The sequence below is a fragment of the Bombina bombina genome, chromosome 3 (genome assembly GCF_027579735.1).
Source record: "Bombina bombina isolate aBomBom1 chromosome 3, aBomBom1.pri, whole genome shotgun sequence".
Lineage (NCBI taxonomy): Eukaryota > Metazoa > Chordata > Amphibia > Anura > Bombinatoridae > Bombina > Bombina bombina.
The window spans coordinates 1239057719-1239073751 of NC_069501.1; the positions used below are offsets into that span (position 1 = coordinate 1239057719).

Sequence of the window (16033 nt, forward strand, 5' to 3'; positions counted from 1 at the left end):
ACACATAGCACAGCACACAGTTTATATTGCACTCTCACATGTTAATAAAATCATAAACAGCACAACACGTAGCACAGCACACAGTTTATATTGCACTCTCACATGTTAATAAAATCATAAACACCACAACACATAGCACAGCACACAGTTTATATTGCACTCTCACATGTTAATAAAATCATAAACAGCACAACACGTAGCACAGCACACAGTTTATATTGCACTCTCACATGTTAATAAAATCATAAACAGCACAACACGTAGCACAGCACACAGTTTATATTGCACTCTCACATGTTAATAAAATCATAAACACCACAACACGTAGCACAGCACACAGTTTGTATTGCACTCACACATGTTAATAAAATCATAAACACCACAACACGTAGCACAGCACACAGTTTGTATTGCACTCACACATGTTAATAAAATCATAAACACCACAACACATAGCACAGCACACAGTTTATATTGCAGTCTCACATGTTAATAAAATCATAAACACCACAACACATAGCACAGCACACAGTTTATTTAGTACTCTCACATGTTAATAAAATCATAAACACCACATAGCACAGCACACAGTTTATATTGCACTCACACATGTTAATAAAATCATAAACACCACAACACATAGCACAGCACACAGTTTATTTAGCACTCTCACATGTTAATAAAATCATAAACACCACAACACATAGCACAGCACACAGTTTGTATTGCACTCTCACATGTTAATAAAATTATAAACACCACAACACGTAGCACAGCACACAGTTTATATTGCACTCTCACATGTTAATAAAATCATAAACACCACAACACATAGCACAGCACACAGTTTGTATTGCACTCACACATGTTAATAAAATCATAAACACCACAACACATAGCACAGCACACAGTTTATATTGCACTCTCACATGTTAATAAAATCATAAACACCACAACACATAGCACAGCACACAGTTTGTATTGCACTCTCACATGTTAATAAAATCATAAACACCACAACACGTAGCACAGCACAGTTTGTATTGCACTCTCACATGTTAATAAAATCATAAACACCACAACACGTAGCACAGCACAGTTTGTATTGCACTCACACATGTTAATAAAATCATAAACACCACAACACATAGCACAGCACACAGTTTAAAGGGACAGTCAACACCAGAATTTTTGTTGTTTAAAAAGATAGATAATCCCTTTATTACCCATTCCCCAGTTTTGCATAACCAACACTGTTATATTAATACACTTTTTACTTCTGTGACTAACTTGTATCTAAGCATCTTCTGACCGCCCCTAATCACATGACTTTTAGTTATTATCTATTGACTTGCATTTTAGCCAATTAGTGCAGTGTCTGCCACTAGCCACGAGCGTGATCACAATGCTATCTATATGGCCTACATGAGCTTGCTCTCCCCTGCTGTGAAAAGTAAATAAAATAGAGGCGGCCTTCAGGGGCTTAGAAATTATCATATGAGCCTTCCTAGGTTTGCTTTCAACTAAGAATACCAAGAGAACAAAGCAAAATTGTTGATAAAAGTAAATTGTAAAGTTGTTTAAAATTACATGCCCTATTTGAAAAATGAAAGTTTTTTTTGGACTTTACTGTCTCTTTAACTACAAGAGCAAAAGAAAAATAAAGCTGTTTTTTTCTGCTTACAAGTTGCTCATTAAATGGACATTGTAGTGTACAAATGACATGCTCTAATTATTTATTTCATTCATTAGAAAACATAATGTTTGTGCCACTCACTATGGAACTCTAGGTGTTTAACCCTAAAGAGTTTAAACACATAGCTAAAGCTGAACACAGCTGATGATTGGCAGGGTTGTGTGGCTGCCGATTGGCTGTTTCTTGCTCAGAACCAGAATTATCTTACACGTTATAGCATGGTATTCTTGCACTACACTGTCCCTTTAATGGGAGATGGAAATCAAAATTGCATGCTTTATCTCAAATCTTGAAATTTAAATTTGGCTTCCATGTCGCTTTAAACCACACATTTATCTAATTAACTATATAATTATTCTAATAAAAAACGTATTTTAGTGCAGCGGTGTGGCCAGAGGGACATTAGTCTCTCCAGCATAATGGATGTCCGCCCATGAGCCCCCTGGCTCCCCCATCTAAGCACTGGACCCACCCCCCCACTCACTACCCTGCCTCCCCCCCTCCCATCACAGCCTTACCCTTAGCATTGATGAGTCTTTTATAACTATTGTCTGGAGATGCCACTGTTTAGTGTATTAATTGCATAAATATCACTGAATAGATTCTTCCAACATAACATTTATATCTAACCGTATGTAGGAAACCTATATTTACATAATGTACCCACTTCAAGTGAAACCTAGTAGCTAAACACTAACTTCCAGTTGCATTGTTGCGCATTTTAGGATTTGATTTACAAGTTGGAATGCCTTTACATCATTTTTCCATATATTACACAATTTTGCCAAAAAAATCTTGGATCTATGTTTCTAGCCAAATCGATTCCATTTTTCTGGGAAACCGACTACCAATGACTACCAAGCAACATATTTTTGTGAATCAGATAACTCCGGAAGTAATGCCAACCTGGTGCCAAGTCAGGATGACTTTACTACTTAGTATTTGCAGGTAACAAACAGGTTCAATTCCAGTTGCTTTGCAGCATTTTACTGCAGTTGTGAAGGTTCTGTTTAGTTTTTGCAGGATAGTTTCATGAGAAAACCATAAGCAAACAAACAATTGTTGCAATGTCAGATCTCTGATAATCCAGTAAATCGCTGATGGAGCACACAAGCTTGTGCGCAAAATGCGTAAAAGTGTAACAGAGAGGTGACCTTGTTGTACGCATCTGTGTAAATTATACAGACAACTATTAAAACTTATAACATCTGATTACTTCAAACTTTTCCTTTTGCCACTAATGTCGTTTTTTCAGAGAAAGAAAAATATTACAAATGTTGGAATGTCTAAATAAATATTGAATCTGCCAAACATTCAACATTTTTTCCTGAAAAAAATAAAAGTATGATGTTTTGTTAGTTTTGTTTAATCTGATGCAATTTACAGATAATGGGCCAGATTACAAGTGGAGCACTAAATAACACTCTTGCTTGACTGTTAATTGCACTGAAAGTTCAGCTTTTTGAGCTCATTGGGTTGGGCTGGTATTATGAGTTTTAAAGTAAACAGTTTTTGGTCACACACTAACTCAACGAGCGCAACAAGCCAAAGTTAGAATATCGCTTGCATGTTCACTCCCAACTCTCGCACAAACCTGATCGCATATAATCATGTGCTCTAAACTGACATAAAAATATGAATATTTAACATTCCAATGTTCTTCACATATAAGAAAATATTGGGCCCGATCCGATATACGGCGCAGGTTTTGGCGCAAGCGTGGAAACCTGCGCCGCCCGTAGTTTCAGCTCGCACAGCGAGCTATCACATATACGGCGCCGGCAGTTGCTAAAGTGCCGTAAGTCTGACAAACTAGCGATGTCCAGAAATCTGCGTAAGTACAAATTTCTGGAGTCTAAAAATCTCCCGTTACTGTCTAACACGCCTCCCAAACATAGCCCGACACGTATACCCCTCTATCCGCAATCTCCCCTCTCACTCCAAACAATAAATGTATTAACCCCTAAACCTCCGCTCCCAGACGCCGACGCCACCTATATTAAAATTATTAACCCCTAATCTAATCCCCCTACACCGCCGCCACCTATATTAAAATTATTAACCCCTAATCTAATCCCCCTACATCGCCGCCAGCTATATTACAACTATTAACCCCTAATCTAATCCTCATACACCGCCGCCACCTATATTAAAATTATTAACCCCTAATCTAATCCCTCTACACCGCCGCCACCTATATTAAAATTATTAACCCCTAATCTAATCCCCCTACACTGCCGCCACCTACATTAAAATGATTACCCCCTAATGTGAGCCCCTACACCGCCGCCACCTATATTAAAATTATTAACCACTAAACCTAAGTCTAACCCTAACACCCCCTAACTTAATTATTATTAAAATAAATCTAAATAATATTAATAATATTAACTAAATTATTCCTATTTAAATCTAAATACTTACCTATAAAATAAACCCTAAGATATCTACAATATAATTAATAATTACATTGTAGCTATTTTAGGGTTTATATTTATTTTACAGGTAACTTGGTATTTATTTTAACTAGGTACAATAGCTATTAAATAGTTAATAACTATTTAATAGCTACCTAGTTATAATAATTACCAAATTATCTGTAAAATAAATCCTAACCTAAGTTACAAATACACCTACCCTATCAATAAATTAATTAAATAAACTACAATTATCTAAACTAAAATATAATTAAATACACTAAACTATATTACAAAAAAAAAAACCTCTAAATTACAAAAAATAAAAAAAGATTACAAGAATTTTAAGCTAATTACACCTAATCTAAGCCCCCTAATAAAATAACAAAGCCCCCCAAAATAAAAAAATGTCCTACCCTATTCTACATTAAAAAGTTACCAGCTCTTTTTAACTTACCAGCCCTTAAAAGGGCCTTTTTGCGGGGCATGCCCCAAAGAAAACAGCTCTTTTGCCTGTAAAAATAAAATACAACCCCCCCAACATTAAAACCCACCACCCACATACCCCTAATCTAACCCAAACCCCCCTTAAATAAACCTAACACTACCCCCCTGAAGATCATCCTACCTTGAACCGTCTTCAGCCAGCCGAACACCGATGGAACCGAAGAGGAGATCCGGAGCGGCAGAAGTCATCATCCAAGGGGCGCTGAAGAAGTCTTCCATCCGATTGAAGTCAACATCCAGGCGGCGCTGAAGAGGTCTTCCATCCGGGCGATGTCTTCTTCCAAGCGGCAACTTCAATCTTCTTTCTTCCGGATCCATCTTCATCTCGCCGACGCGGAACATCCTTCTTCCCCGACGGACTAACGACGAATGAAGGTTCCTTTAAGGGACGTCATCCAAGATGGCGTCCCTTCAATTCCGATTGGCTGATAGGATTCTATCAGCCAATCGGAATTAAGGTAGGAAAAATCTGATTGGCTGATTGAATCAGCCAATCAGATTCAAGTTCAATCCGATTGGCTGATCCAATCATCCAATCAGATTGAGCTCGCATTCTATTGGCCCCCCAAAATAAAAAAATGTCCCTACCCTAAACTAAATTACAAAAGTAACCAGCCCTTAAAAGGGCCTTTTGTGGGGCATTGCCCCAAAGTAATCAGCTCTTTTACCTGTGGAAAAAAAGAACAACCCCCCCCATTACAACCCACCAACCACACACCCCTACTCTAAAACCCACCCGATCCCCCCTTAAAAAAAACCTAAGTCTAACACCCAAGTGCTCCTTACCTGTCCTGAAGTCCGGCGGAGAAGGTCCTGTTCCAGACGGAGAAGTCTTCTTCCAGGCGGCGACCTCTTCTTCTTCCAGGAACCAGCCGGCGCGGAGCGGAGGAGTTGAAGACCGATGACCGTGGAGCTGAAGACCATCCTCTCTGGAACTGAAGACCGGCGATGCAGGAACTGAAGATCGGCGACGCTGGAACTGAAGATCGGCGACGCTGGAACTGAAGACCGGAGCCATGGAGCGTGGAGGATGCTCTTCATACGATCGCCGCCGTACACTGAATAGGAATTCAAGGTACGCAATTAAAAATGGCGTCCCTTGAATTCCTATTGGCTGATTTGAGCCTTCAAATTCAAATCAGCCAATCGGATGAGAGCTACTTTAATTCTATTGGCTGATTTGAATAGCCAATAGAATAAGAGCTACTGTAATTCTATTGGCTATTCTAATCAGCCAATAGAATTACAGTAGCTCTTATTCTATTGGCTGGAAGAAGAAGAGGTCGCCGCCTGGAAGAAGACTTCACCGCCTGGAACAGGACCTTCTCCGCCGGTCTTCAGGACAGGTAAGGAGCACTTGGGTGTTAGACTTTTTAAGGGGGGATCGGGTGGGTTTTAGAGTAGGGGTGTGTGGGTGGTGGGTTGTAATGGGGGGGTTGTTCTTTTTTTTTACAGGTAAAAGAGCTGATTACTTTGGGGCAATGCCCCGCAAAAGGCCCTTTTAAGGGCTGGTAATAGAGCTGATTAATTTTGTAATTTAGATTAGGGTAGGGAAATTTTATTATTTTGGGGGGCTTTTTTATTTTATTAGGGGGCTTAGATTAGGTGTAATTAGCTTAAAATTCTTGTAATATTTTTTTATTTTTTGTAATTTAGTGTTTGTTTTTTTGTAATATAGTTCAGTTTATTTAATTGTATTTTAGTTTAGATAATTGTAGTTTATTTAATTAATTTATTGATAGTGTAGGTGTATAGTGTAGGTGTATTAATAATAACAACTATTACTATTCAGCTGCCGATTTGGTTAATTCCGAGAGCGAGCGCTGAAAAAGCGCTTTGAGTCCCACTGGGAGAAAGGCGCTATATAAATACTAGTTGTTGTTGTTGTATTTGTTACTTAGGTTAGGATTTATTTTACAGGTAATTTTGTAATTATTTTAACTAGGTAGCTATTAAATAGTTATTAACTATTTAATAGCTATTGTACCTAGTTAAAATAAATACAAAGTTACCTGTAAAATAAATATAAACCCTAAAATAGCTACAATGTAATTATTAATTATATTGTAGCTATCTTAGGGTTTATTTTATAGGTAAGTATTTAGTTTTAAATAGGAATATTTTAGTTAATAATATTAATATTATTTAGATTTATTTCAATAATAATTAAGTTAGGGGTGTTAGGGTTAGATAGGGTTAATATAGTTAATATATATAATATAATAACTATATTAATTATTAACTATATTAATAATATATATAATATCATAACTATATAATTAGGGTTAATATAGGTGGCGGCGGTGTAGGGGGGGTCAGATTAGGGGTTAATATATTTAATATAGGTGGCAGCGGTGTAGGGGGATTAGATTAGGGTGTTAATATATTTAATATAGGTGGCGGCGGTGTAGGGGGGTCAGATTACAGGTAAAAGAGCTGATTACCTTGGGGCAATGCCCCGCAAAAGGCCCTTTTAATGGCTGGTAATAGAGCCGATTACTTTGGGGCAATGCCCCGCAAAAGGCCCTTTTCAAGGCTATTTGTAATTTAGTTTAGGGTAGGGAAATTTTTATTATTTTAGGGGTTAATACATTTAATATAGGTGGCGGCGGTGTAGGGGGATTAGATTAGGGGTTAATACATTTAATATAGGTGGCCGCGGTGTAGGGGGATAAGATTAGGGGTTAATAAATTTAATATAGGTGGCGGCGGTATAGGGGGATCAGATTAGGGGTATATATATTTAATATAGGTGGCGGCGGTGTAGGGGGATTAGATTAGGGGGTAATACTACATATAATGTAGGTGGCGGCGGGGTCCGGGAGCGGCGGTTTAGGGGTTAAACACTTTATTAGGGATTGCGGCGGGGGATTGCGGTTGACAGGTAGATAGATTGCGCATGCGTTAGGTGTTAGGTTTTATTTTGCAGGTAGTTTAGGGAGTTACGGGGCTCCAATACTCAGCGTAAGGCTTACTACGCCTGCAATTTGTGGCGAGGTGAAAATGGAGTAAGATTTCTCCATTTTCGCCACGTAAGTCCTTACGCTGTATATTGGATACCAAACTGCGTGGGTTTGGTATACCAGTCTATGGGCCAAAAAACGACGGCCGAAGGCAGAAATATACGAGCGTAACTTCTATGTTACGCAGTATATGTGATACCAAATCCGCCCAAAATTTGGTGCCGCCGGCTTCTGCGGGCAACGCCGTATATCGGATTGAGCCCCTTATATTTATTCATAAATAAATATTTCTACATATATCTGATGTTTTTTTTTATACAATATATTTCTATACCTATATACACTCACCCGCCACATAATTAGGTACATCTGTTCAATTGCTTGGTAACACAAATTGCCAATCAGATGGCAGCAACTCAATGCATTTAGGAATCTAGACATGGTAAAGATGACTTGCTGAAGTTCAAACCGAGCATCAGAATGGGGAAGAAAGGGGATTTAAGTGACTTTGAAAGTGGCATGGTTTTTGGTGCCAGACGGGCTGGTCTGAGTATTTAAAAAACTGATGATCTACTGGGATTTTCACGCACAATCATCTCTAGGCTTTACAGAGAATGGTCCGAAAAAGAGAAAATATCCAGTAAACGGCAGTTGTGTGGACGACATTGCCTTGTTGATGTCAGAGGACAATGTGCAGACTGGTTTGAGACGATAGAAAGGCAACAGTAACTCAAATAACCACTTATTATAACCAAGGTATGCAGAATACCATCTCTAAATGTATAACACATCGAACCTTGAAGCAGATGGGCTACAGCAGCAGAAGACCACACCGGGTGCCACTCCTGTCAGCTAAGAACAGGAAACTGAGGCTACAATTCACACAGGCTCACCAAATTTGGATAATGAGTCTCGATTTCAGCTGTGAAATTCAGATGGTAGGGTCAGTATTTGGCGTAAACAACATAAAAGTATCAATCCATCCTACCTTGTATCAACAGTTCAGGCTGGTGGTGGTGTTGTAACGGTGTGGGGGATATTTTCTTGAACACTTTGGGACTCTTGGTACCAATTGAGCATTGTTTAAACGCCACGTCCTACCTGAGTATTGTTGCTGACCATGTCCATCCCTTTATGACTACTGTGTACCCATCTTCTGATGGCTACTTCCAGCAGCATAATGCACCATGTCACAAAGCTCAAATATTCTCAAACTGGTTTCTTGAACAAGACCAATGAGTTCACTGTACTCCAATGGCCACCACAGTCGCCAGATCTCAATCCAATAGAGCACCTTTGGAATGTGGTGGAGATTTGCATCATGGATGTGCAGCCGACAAATCTGCAGCAACTGGGTGATGCTATCATGTCAATATGGACCAAAATCACTGAGGAATTTTTCCAACACCTTGTTGAATCTATGCCACAAAGAATTAAGGCAGTTCTGAAGGCAAAAGGGGTCCAACTCGGTACTAGCAATGAGTACCTAATAAAGTGGTTGGTGAGTGTATATAGATGATTATGTAGATATAGATATATAGATATATACATATATATATATATATATATATATATATATATATATATATATATATATAGGAATATATATTAAAAAAGAAAATTTATGCCTACCTGATAAATGTATTTCTTTTTTGACACGATGAGTCCACGGATCATCTTAATTACTAATGGGATATTCACCTCCTGGTCAGCAGGAGGAGGCAAAGAGCACCACAGCAGAGCTGTTAAATAGTTCCTCCCTTCCCTCCCACTCCAGTCATTTCGACCGAAGTTAGGAAGAGAAAGGAAAAGCCAAGGTGCAGAGGTGTCTGAAGTTTACATAACCCACAACCTGTCTAAAAGAACTGGGTGGGCCGTGGACTCATCGTTTTAAAAAAAAAAAAATTTATCAAGTAAGCATGCAATTTCTTTTCTTTTTTAAGACCCGATGAGTCCACGGATCATCTTAATTACTAATGGGATTCAATACCCAAGCTAGAGTACACAGATGATACGGGAGGGACAAGACAGGGAACCTAAATGGAAGGCACCACTGCTTGAAGAACCTTTCTCCCAAAAGCGGCATCAGCCTAGGCAAAAGTGTCAAATTTGTAGAACTTTGAAAAAGTGTGAAGAGAGGACCAAGTTGCAGCCTTGCAAATCTGTTCCACAGAAGCTTCATTTTTGAACGCCCATGAGGAAGCAACAGCCCTCGTGGAATGAGCCGTAACTCTCTCGGGAGGCTGCTGTCCAGCAGTCTCATATGCAAAACGTATGATACTCTTCAGCCAAAAAGAAAGAGAAGTAGCCATAGCTTTCTGACCCTTGCGTTTTCCTGAGAAAACCACAAACAAAAAAGAAGACTGACGAAAGTCCTTAGTCGCCTGCAGGTAAAACTTTAAAGCACGGACCACGTCCAAATTATGCAGAAGTCGTTCTTTCTGAGAAGAAGGATTAGGACACAAGGAAGGAACAACAATCTCCTGATTAATGTTCCGATCAGAAACAACCTTAGGAAGAAATCCTAATTTAGTACGTAAAACTACCTTATCTGAATGGAAAATAAGATTAGACTCATACTGTAATGCCGAGAGCTCTGACACTCTCCGAGCAGAAGAAATAGCAACAAGAAATAAAACTTTCCAAGATAACAACTTAATATCTAAGGAATGCATAGGCTCAAACGGAGCCCCTTGAAGAACTTTGAGAACTAAATTAAGACTCCATGGAGGAGTAACTGGTTTGAACACAGGCCTGATCCTGACCAAGGCCTGACAGAATGATTGTACATCTGGAACATCCGCCAGACGTTTGTGTAACAAAATAGATAAGGCCGAGATTTGCCCCTTTAGTGAACTCGCCGATAAACCTTTCTCCAAACCCTCTTGGAGAAAAGACAAAATTCTAGGAATCCTAACTCTACTCCATGAGTAGCCCTTGGATTCACACCAATAGATATATTTATGCCAAATCTTATGGTAAATCCTTCTAGTAACAGGCTTACGAGCCTGAATCATGGTCTCTATGACAGAGTCAGAAAATCCCCACTTGGATAAAATTAAGCGTTCAATCTCCATGCAGTCAGCTTCAGAGAAACTAGATTTGGGTGAAGGAAGTGCCCCTGAATCAGAAGGTCTTTCCTCAACGGAAGTCTCCAAGGTGACAGAGATTTCATCTCCACCAGATCTGCATACCAAATCCTGCGAGGCCAGGCTGGTGCTATGAGGATCACCGAGGTCCTTTCCTGTTTGATTCGAGCAATTACTCGAGGAAGAAGAGCAAACAGAGGAAACAGGTATGCTAGATTGGTCCAAGGGTCCGCCAGAGCATCAGTTCCGCCTGGGGGACCCTGGATCTCGACCCGTATCTTGGGAGCTTGGCATTGTCGCCACCATCAGCCCGATTAACTCCATGCACTGAGCCACTGATGGTCGAGGAGTGGACTGAAGGGCTAGACAAGTATCGATAATCTTTCATTTCCTGACTTCTGTCAGAAAAATCTTCATAGACAGGGAGTCAATTATGGTTCCTAAGAAAGTTACCCTTGTATTTGGAACTAAGGAACTCTTTTCTAAATTTACCTTCCACAAGTGAGATCGTAGGAAGGATAACACCTAGTCCGTGTGGGATCTTGCTAGCTGAAAGGATGGTGCCTGAACTCGAATGTCGTCCAGATAAGGCGCCACTGCAATGCCGTTTGATCAAAGCACCGCCAACAGAGATCTCAGAACTTTTGTGAATATTCTGGGGGCTGTGGCAAGACCGAAAGGAAGAGCCACAAACTGGAAGTGTTTGTCCAGAAACGCAAACCTTAAGAACTTGTGATCCCTGTGAATGGGAACATGTAGATACGCGTCCTTTAAATCCACTGTTGTCATAAATTGACCCTCTTAGATCAATGGGAGAATGGAACGAATTGTTTCCATCTTGAAGGACGGTACCCTGAGAAATTTGTTTAGACTCTTGAGGTCTAAAATTGGCCCGAAGGTTCCTCCCTCACACTCCCATACACACTCTCCCCGCCCAAATTAAGGATAACATCCTATTTAAAGATCCGCTTAGAGCCTGGAAAAAGCTGTGTAAATGGTGGAAACTTCCCCGTAAAATCACTAAACATCTCCGGTTACAGGGCAATCCTACGTTTCTTCCGGGCATGACCACCCGAATGTTGCCAAGTGGGAGGAGAAGGGCCTAACTGCAATTTTACAACTAATAGATCCCCTCACTAACAAACCATTCCCGTTAGCACACTTACAAGATAGATTTGATCTCCCCAGACACAGCACATTTGCGTACCTCCAAGCCACTCACTACCTTACTTATTGTCCCTGCCTATCAGTATCTGCACGCAGATATTGTCGCCCTTCGCTAACAGCACGTATCTCATGACAGAAAGACTAAAGGGCAATTGGCCCGTAGGAAACTTAGGTGACGCCTAATACCAACACTCACTCCCCTCCTCCCTCCCCCCCCCCCACCCTTCCACCCTCAGAGATCTCTACATACAGGGAGCCTTACCATATTCCACAAAGGGCGGACCGGGTGTCTCCTCCTCTTCAGCAAATCTAAGACTACTTAACCTTTACATCTTTGAGAGCCGAGCTCTGTCACTTCGATGTATGATTCCGACTGTATAAACCTACTTGAAATGTAATGTGCCCCCTCTCTTCCCTCTCCCTTCCCCCTTCCTCCTCTCCCCCCCCTCTCCTTCCCCCCCTCTCCTTCCCCCCCGTCCGAAATAAAGGCATTAGCTAGTGTAAGAGCTTTTATCCTATCTTGGATCTCATCCAAAGAAGTTTCTGTCCTGAGGGCCTCAGACAGTGCATCAAACCAATATGTTGCTGCACTAGTGACGGTGCAATGCACACAGCCGGTTGCCACTGCAGACCCTGGTGTACATAAATCGTCTTGAGTAACCCCTCTAACTTCTTATCCATGGGATCTTTGAAAGCACAACTATCCTCTATGGGAATAGTAGTTCTCTTAGCTAAGGTGGAAACGGCCCCTTCTACCTTAGGGACAGTTTGCCAAGCCTCTTTAACAGAATTGGATATTGGAAACATCTTCTTAAAAATAGGAGAGGGAGAAAAAGGAATGCCCGGTCTCTCCCACTCCTTAGCAATGATTTCAGTAGCTTTTTTAGGAACCGGAAATACATCTGTGTAGGAAGGAAAATCAAAATATCTGTTCAGTTTACTAGACTTCTGAGGGACAACCACAACTGTGGAGTCACTGTCGTCCAAGGTAACTAAAACCTCCCTGAGTAACAGATGAAGGTGATCAAGTTTAAATCTGAAAGATACCACCTCCGAGTCTGTCAGAGGTAATAGACTCTCTGAATCTGAAATTTTCCCTTCAGAAGCTATGGCGGTACCCTCCTCTTCAGGTCGTTGGGAGGATACCTCCGAAATTGCAACAATTGCATCAGAAACCTCGCTTACTGAATGTCTGGCTTTCCTCTTACGTTTGCCCTGCAACATTGGAAAAGCAGACAGAGCATCAGAAATAGTAGAAGACATGAGAGAAGCTATGTCTTGTAACGAAATCCCAGAAGGGACTATAGTGGAAGCACAGGGCACTGCTTGTGAGGGCGGAAAAATTTGGGACGCTTGGGGAGAAAACTGCGGCATATATTGACCCTCATCATTAGACTCTTGGACAACATCTGCCTTAGAGGAGACTAGCTCTGAAAAAATCTTTCCCTATAATTCAAAGTCCTTTCAATACATGAAGGACAGAAAGGGATTGGTGGGTCCACGTTGGCGTCAAAACATAAGGAGCAGGTGACATCTTGCAAGTCCCCTTGGTCCATGCTTGTTCACAATTTGCCAAATAGTAAACAAAAATTGTTACATGTATTTGCAAATATTAATTATAAAAAAACGTTACGGTCTCTTTAAATTCAAAACGGTTTCTTTTTTACTGTAAACCGCTCAGCTTTAAACAACAAAAAATTAACCTCTGCACCTCAGCACTCTGCTGGCGTGCTCCTACCTGACTGAAGATCAGCTAAATTTCCCCTCTCTTCAGACAATCCGTTTTGGTATTGCTTTGTTTGAAGTCCCAAACAACGATACGCTGCTGAAAAAAGGAAATACCGTCTCTGCACTAGCAATGCATGATTACTTTCACCATGCAACTCTAGAACAGACCGGATAAATCCTTCCTGATGTTGCACTATTCCCTCAGCCTCTCAGAACTGAAGCGCTACAAAAGTGGCGCGCAAAAAACAGGAAGGACCGCCCATCGTGGGCGTAAACCTATGCCATTCTATTCCCTCAATGTATTTGCAATATTATAGAGAATAGTGAAACCACCAGAGCCATAACGTAACAAGTTTTATTACCAGCTTTACTCCAGCCCCAGTGCCTGCCAAGTAACGCTGCCCAAATACTTTCCCCTCAGGAAAGATTAAAATGTCCCAACATAAATTGCTACCTTCCCTACAGAGCCCCTTATGTTCAGTGTGTGCTTACTGTTATTCTGAGTCTCCTTGTGCCCCAGAAATTTAAAGTAGCACTTACCTTAACTTCTGCCTGCAGCAAGGCAGCTCTCAGGCTTGAGAGGTCCTCTCCCTCACATCGACCTGAGAAGAATAAAATGCTGAGTCAATGATTACCTCAGACTGAAGGATATCGGGCAGCAAGAAAACATGGGCGGCACAGTGAGAATTATGTCCCACAAGTTCCCATTGCTCTAAAGCCACCAAGGCTCTACTGAAGAGACTGATAAGGACTATGGCTACACCCTAGAACAAAGCAGCACATCTTGCACTACTTCAAAAAATAATAAACTCTTGATTGAAGAATCTATACTAACACCTCACTTTACCTCTTCCTATCACTAACGTAGGCAAAGAGAATGATTGAAGTGGGAGGGAAGGGAGGAGCTATTTAACAGCTCTGCTGTGGTGCTCTCTGTCTCCTCCTGCTGACCAGGAGGTAAATATCCCATTAGTAATTAAGATGATCCGTGGACTCATCGTGTCTTAAAAAAGAAATATATAGAACATATTCTGCTACATGCAGAACATTGGAATCGGAAAATATTTACAGTAAATACATAGTTAAACGCGTTATTAAAAATTAATATTGCATAAAAATGATTTTTCATGTTTTCATCTACTTAATTGCAAAGGGCTTCAATGCACTTATAAACATGTCTATATGTGTGTACATATGTATTTATAGGTATATATATTTCTGTAAATTCATATAAATACATATGTACACATATATATATATATATATATATATATATATATATATATATATATACACATATACAGTATCTCACAAAAGTGAGTACACCCCTCACATTTTTGTAAATATTTTATTATATCTTTTCATGTGACAACACTGAAGAAATTACACTTTGCTACAATGTAAAGTAGTGAGTGTACAGCCTTTATAACAGTGTAAATTTGCTGCCCCCTCAAAATAACTCAACACACAGCCATTAATGTCTAAACCGTTGGCAACAAAAGTGAGAACACCCCTAAGTGCAAATGTCCAATTGGGCCCAAAGAGTCAATATTTTGTGTGGCAACCATTATTTTCCAGCACTGCCTTAACCCTCTTGGGCAAGGAGTTCACCAGAGCTTCACAGGTTGCCACTGGAGTCCTCTTCCACTCCTCCGTGACAACATCACAGGGCTGGTGTATGTTAGAGACCTTGCGCTCCCCCACCTTCTGTTTGAGGATGCCCCACAGATGCTCAATAGGGTTTAGGTCTGGAGACATGCTTGGCCAGTCCATCACCTTTATCCTCAGCTTCTTAAAGGGTCAGTAAACATATTGGTCGTCTTGGAGGTGTGTTTGGGGTCATTATCATGTTGGAATACTGCCCTGCGACCCAGTCTCCGAAGGGAGAGGATCATGCTCTGCTTCAGTATGTCACAGTACATGTTGGCATTCATGGTTCCCTCAATGAACTGTAGCTCCCCAGTGCCGGCAGCTCTCATGCAGGCCCAGACCATGACACTCCCACTACCATGCTTGACTGTAGGCAAGACACACTTGTCTTTATACTCACCTGGTTGCCGCCACACACGCTTGACACCATCTGAACCAAATAAGTTTATCTTGGTCTCATCGAACCTCAGGATATGGTTCCAGTCCTTAGTCTGCTTGTCTTCAGCAAACTGTTTGCAGGCTTTCTTGTGCATCATCTTTAGAAGAGGCTTCCTTCTGGGACGACAGCCATGCAGACCAATTTGATGCAGTGTGGGGCATATGGCCTGAGCACTGACAGGTTGACCCCCACCCCTTCAACCTCTGCAGCAATGCTGGCAGCACTCATACGTCTATTTCCCAAAGACAACCTCTGGATATGACGCTGAGCATGTGCACTTAACTTCTTTGGTCGACGATGGCGAGGCCTGTTCTGAGTGGAACCTGTCCTGTGAAACCGCTGTATGGTCTTGCCCACCGTGCTGCAGCTCAGTTTCA

General features: G+C 40.9%; 1 protein-coding gene across 1 annotated transcript in view; it reads right to left on the bottom strand.

Moving 5' to 3' along the window:
• The window catches only part of LOC128654691 (sialidase-3), a 50285-nt gene that overhangs the window by 24977 nt on the left and 9275 nt on the right, over nt 1-16033 (bottom strand). The gene's annotated exons all lie outside the window — the stretch shown is intronic.